This window comes from Oreochromis aureus, linkage group 13, assembly GCF_013358895.1.
Source record: "Oreochromis aureus strain Israel breed Guangdong linkage group 13, ZZ_aureus, whole genome shotgun sequence".
NCBI classification, from domain to species: domain Eukaryota; kingdom Metazoa; phylum Chordata; class Actinopteri; order Cichliformes; family Cichlidae; genus Oreochromis; species Oreochromis aureus.
Genome location: NC_052954.1, coordinates 29,478,438 through 29,484,395, shown reverse-complemented (window position 1 = coordinate 29,484,395; position 5,958 = coordinate 29,478,438). Strand labels below are relative to the sequence as shown.

Genomic DNA, 5,958 nt, shown 5'->3' with positions numbered 1-5,958 from the left:
TAATCTAGACAAGAAGTCTGTGTGAGAAAAGGTTTCTATGACATTTTTGATGAGTGAAACAAGTATTTTATTGTTAATTACTTACTTAGAACTAATTAGCAATCTGACATTAAGGAGTTTCACTTTTATATATAGTCTGTGCTCTGGCTTCACTATAGTAGGATTCTTGTAAAACTAAATGATTACTTTTATGAAAATAATATTTTTATTTTTACATATTCATTTACTTTTCATGTCAAGTAGGTCTACCCAACCCATGGGCACAAAATGTCAACCCATCCAGCCACACACTGTGGCCCAATTTCACATGAAAACCATGGACCTGGCAACCCTGTCTTGTGCCAACATTCACCTGGAAGCACAGTTAAATGGTGCCACAGTTTGACTCTCAAGGCAGCCAGGTCATGTTGACCTGGCTGATCATTAACTCTCTTTCTTTTAGTCACTGAAGTCAGGATGAATGTCTCTGTTTGTTAAAAGCGTGCACACACACCCACGCATGCACGCACACACGCACACAGACACCAGACAACAGACAGGTAAAGAGACTCCTGAAAAACATAATAAAGGATTAAAAACATATTAATTAGAGAAAAAATACTTTAAAAATAAAACATCAGTAGCATAAAATAGTATAATATAATGGTTATATAGTAATAGTAAAATATTATGGTTCTCATTCTGCTGGCCTTAAAGCTACTGCCGCTAAGAACTGAATGACCAGGGGAAAACATGGAGTGAAAATACACTTAATAGGATGAATATGATTTATTTGGGCAAAATAAGAATAAAATACAAACAAGAGTTTGCTGATCCTAACACGTTAATCCTTTTTGTCACTAATTTTAAACTTGGATACTTTTTATTGTTAATGCTTAGTACAAAGTGTTGGGCTTGGGTACTAAATGTTTTTTGGCAGCAGAAGAGGTGCATGAGAGAAAAGGTTTGACAACTACTGCCTTAAAGGAAGAAACTGTTGCCCCCCGTCATCTTCCACCAACTGCCCCTAGACTGGGTTATATATATATATATTTTTTTTTTCACTGTATTTGTTGATTTATTTTTTTCTTGACATGTGAGCTCTGCTTTTTCTCTTACTGAAGCTGCATGGTGCTAACATGCAGCCAGCAGTATGAGCCTCAGGCGCTTCTGTTGTTTGTTTTCTAATCCATTTTTCTCACTCAAGCCTGCCAGAGGTTACGCAGGTGGCCAGAATCAGCTGGTCAATCTGGTCAGCAATACACTTTCTATGTCACTTATTAAATGAAGAGAAATGACAGAAAATCATAAAACATGAGACATAAAGATTAATCATTTTCTTCCATCAAAACCTTAATTTCAGTAGCATTTCCTGACTTCTCTGAAATATTTCTGCCTGTAGAAGATTGTGCAGCACGCCCTCCTGCAGACTTTTTGTTTTATTTCCAACTTTTTTCCCATTTTCTTATGGCTTTGGGTGCAGTTTAAGTTCACATTAATCTTAAAGGGATCCAATTGTTGGGGTGACTCTTTGGGTACCAGTCATTACTCAGCAGTGCTCTGTGCTGCGAACATTTTGCTCCTGATAGCGTCGGGTGACACCACAACCAGCAAATCTTTTCATGATCACAGCGAGCGGTGACAAGCCATTTGGGGCACCTGGGGGACAGCCACACCTGCTGGAACAAGGGAAAAAGATGAATGGTCGGTAGTGTTGAAATTAATATATGTCTGGATAATTGTGCATCATAAAATACTTGGCTACTGTTGATATTTTCTACTATTTTATCACTTACGGCCAGTGAATGGTAGAATATTAAAACATGCCTACATTTTGCCTCTGGAGGCAAAATGTAGGCATGTAGACTCCAGAGGCAGCTGACAGGTATCGACAGGCCAAGCGGAATGCGGCTCGGGCAGTGGCTGAAGCAAAAACTCGGGTGTGGGAGGAGTTCGGAGAGGCCATGGAAAAAGACTTTCGGACTGCCTCGAAGAGATTCTGGCAAACCGTCAGGCGTCTCAGGAGGGGAAAGCGGTGCTCTACCTGCACTGTGTATAGTGCTGGCGGTGCGCTGCTGCGTCGACTGAGAAAATTGTCAGACGGTGGAAGGAATACTTGAGGACCTCCTTAATCCCACTGACACGTCTTCCGAGGAGGAAGCAGAGTCTGGGGATGAGGGAATGACCCGCCAATTTCTGGGGTCGAGGTCACTGAGGCAGTTAAACAACTCCTCGGTGGCAGAGCCCCTGGTGATGATGAGGTCCGCCCGAGTTCCTGAAGGCTCTGGGACGTTGTAGGGCTGTCCTGGTTGACACGCCTCTACAATGTTGCGTGGAGATCAGGGGCAGTACCCTGGACTGGCAGACCGGGTGGTGGTCCCCATCTTTAAGAAGGGAGACCGGAGGTGTGTTCCAACTACAGGGGATCACACTCCTCAGCCTCCCTGGGAAAGTCTATGCCAGGGTGCTGGAAAGGAGAGTTCGTCCGTTAGTCGAACCTCGGATACAGGAGGAACAATGCGGTTTTCGTCCTGGTCGCAGAACACTGGACCAGCTCTTTATCCTCTCAAGGATACTTGAGGGTGCATGGGAGTTTGCCCAACCAGTCTACATGTGTTTTGTGGACTTGGAGAAGGCATTCGACCGTGTCCCTCGGGTGTCCTGTGGGAGGTGTTGCGGGAGTATGGGGTGTCTGGCCCATTGCTACGGGCCATTCGATCCGTATACAACCGTTGTAAGAGTTTGGTTCGCATTGCCGGCAATAAGTCGGACTCGTTTCCGGTGGGTGATGGGCTCCGCCAGGGCTGCCCTTTATCACCGATTCTGTTCATAATTTTATGGACAGGATTTCTAGGCGCAGCCAAGTGGCGGAAGGCTTTCACCGGTGGCCTCAGAATCTCATCTCTGCTTTTTGCGGATGATGTGGTTCTGTTGGCTTCATCGGTGAGGGCCTCCAGCTCGCACTGGAGCAGTTCGCAGCCGAGTGTGAAGCAGCGGGAATGAGGATCAGCACCTCCAAATCTGAGGCCATGGTTCTCAGCCGGAAAAGGGTGGAGTGCCCACTACGGGTCGGGGATGAGTTCCTTCCCCAAGTGGAGGAGTTTAAGTATCTCGGGGTCTTGTTCGCGAGTGATGGGAGAAGGGAGCCGGAGATCGACAGGCGGATTGGTGCTGCGGCTGCAGTGATGCGGACGCTGCACCGGTCCGTCGTGGTGAAGAGGGAGCTGAGTGTAAAAGCGAAGCTCTCAATTTACCGGTCGATCTCGTCCCGACCCTCACCTATGGCCACGAGCTGTGGGTAGTGACCGAAAGAACGAGATTGCGGATACAAGCGGCAGAAATGAGCTTCCTCCGAAGGGTGGCTGGCCTCCCTTAGAGATAGGGTGAGAAGTTCGGCCATCCGGGAGGGGCTCAGAGTAGAGCCGCTGCTCCTCCACATCGAAAGGAGCCAGTTGAGGTGGTTCGGGCATCTGACAAGGATGCCCCTGGGCGCCTCCTGGGTGAGGTGTTCGGGCATGTCCCACGGGAGGAGGCCCAGGGCAGACCCAGGACGCGCTGGAGAGATTATATCTCTCGGCTGGCCTGGGAACGCTTTGGTGTTCCCCGGATGAGCTGGAGGAGGTGGCTGGGGAGAGGGAGGTCTGGGCTTCTCTGCTTAGGCTGCTGCCCCCGCGACCCGATCTCGGATAAAGCGGATGAGGATGGATGGATGGATGGATGGCCTACATTTTGCAGTAGAGTGTTTAATTTCTTTCATCTTGGAAAGATTTAACTGTTTGTTGAACCACTCCAGGTTGTAGAGCTGGCCCTGCTCTGGAGTTGTAGCAGGGTGTCACCTTGTCAGCCAACTGCTCATTGCCATTGTAGAACCATTGCAATCATACCAGCTAAATGCAAATTAAAAATGAAATAAGATGGCAAACCTGGTATCTTTTTGTAATTTTTTTCAGTCCAATGGACTTAGATAAAACCTAGTATGACACTAATTATGTGCATGACTAATGGTATGTAAAATATTTTTTTTTTCTATTCAGAAACTTTTTTTCTTTTCAAATATATATTTTTTTCCTTTTATATAAGAAAGGCTGACTGATGCTGCATATCCTCCTGGTCCTGTTATTTCCTGGTTCCTGCTGAGAACCAACCTTCCAATTACCAAACCTCTTTTTTTGACAGAAAAACTCAGAAGTAGTCAAATTCAATGATCTGACACAATCTCCTGCTGTGTATTATACACCACCATCAAAGTTTGTGCTTTAGTTTTGGTGAGTGAAACGTTTGAATCTTATTAGTCTTACTTAACACCGACTATCAAATATGTGTCTCTGTGCATAGCTTATAGATGCAGCTTGCTAGCATTAGCTGATAACTTACCGCTCTACTGTGGCCACTTCTGGCTCCAAAAAAAGAACAACTTGGCGATGGCTCCACCCACATGGGAAACAACTTGAGCTAAGAAGAAAGTAAATGATATTTAGCGACTTCAAATTAGTGCTGGCAACACAAAATGTTAAACTCTTCTCAGTGGAAACACTTAAAACGAGCCAGATTATTACTTAGAGATACCTCTAAACTTGCAATGTGCTCTTTGTGCCGTTTGCAGCATCCTGCCATGCAATTTTTTTTGTCCATAACCATCGGGAAACCTCACATTAACTTTTATTGAGTGGAAAAAAGTTAGCGTTCATCCTCCAGCTTCACTGTTTATGTTAAGCTAACATAGCTATGTCGCTAGCAATCACGTAGCACATCATTATATACCAGCTAGTCCAACTTCAGTAACCCTACAAACATCACTGCTGTTTAGTTTTCTGTCTTCATTCATGTTGGAAGTGATAGCAGAGCTGTACGCTTTAATTTTTTCAGAAATCTCAGTCAGAACATGGTATATCATGTTTAGGTGGAAACTAGCGAGCTAACTTCCTGCTAACTGTTAAATTTAATAAATTTTGTTTTCATGGATGCCTGGATGTTAAACTTAAATGTTACGCCTGGTAAAGTAGCAACGCTGATGAAAGAATTTAGACAGTTTTTAACTCTCAGTGATGCCGTAGTGTTCGTTTGACTTTGAGGCCTGAAGTGGACGGACTTTTGCACCCAGGTTACTCCGCGAGGCTCCTGACTACGGTAAGCGTAATGTTCCAACAATCCATCAAGCAGTGCGGCTTTGTAGCTTACCAAAGTCGTACTAAAACATTTTTTGACAAATCTTTGAGCGCTGTGTACCACATAAAATCTGTTTGAGGTCAGTAAGCACAACCAGAATTCATACATAAGGTGCACTGTGGATTTTTGAGAAAATTAAAGGATTCTAAGTGCACCTGAAAACAGTAGGTATCAAGTAGGTCTTATTGCATGTTGCCCTACTGCAACATGGCTTGACTGGCAGTTTGCCAAGCACTCTTGATGTCTTCTATTCAAAGATGCGTAGCTCAAATACAAACTTGACCAGAGCAGTTGTTGTCAGTTTCTTTGGCTTTTTAATATGAGGTGCCGTAAGGGACATTATTACTGAAACGCTCTCACACACACTACTGAAACGCTCTCACACACACTACTGAAATTTTAGCTCTCACACACACTACTGAAATGCTCTCACACACACTACTGAAATTTTAGCTCTCACACACACACAACTGAAACGCTCTCACACACACTACTGAAATTTTAGCTCTCACACACACAACTGAAACGCTCTCACACACACAACTGAAACGCTCTCACAAACACTACTGAAACGCTCTCACACACACTACTGAAACGCTCTCACACACACTACTGAAATTTTAGCTCTCACACACACAACTGAAATTTTTGCTCTCACACACACTACTGAAAAATCAAGGCATTTCAGTTGAACAGGAAGGAATTTCAGTTGAACAGGAAGTTGTTTCTTGACAAGGAAACTGAAGGAAAAAGTGGTAGATTTCAAACAAACCACTACTCAGATGTCTACTCAGCAACCTGCTAGTAGCCTAA

The 5,958-nt window shown here is 44.4% G+C and overlaps 1 long non-coding RNA gene across 1 annotated transcript; it reads right to left on the bottom strand.

Moving 5' to 3' along the window:
- Window positions 1-893: 893 nt before the first annotated feature.
- LOC120443225 lies at window positions 894-5,385 on the bottom strand. Its single transcript, XR_005615251.1, has 3 exons — window positions 5,301-5,385; window positions 4,354-4,431; window positions 894-1,655 (listed from the first exon to the last, which is right to left on the bottom strand). It is a non-coding gene; the product is annotated as an uncharacterized LOC120443225 (long non-coding RNA).
- Window positions 5,386-5,958: the final 573 nt, after the last annotated feature.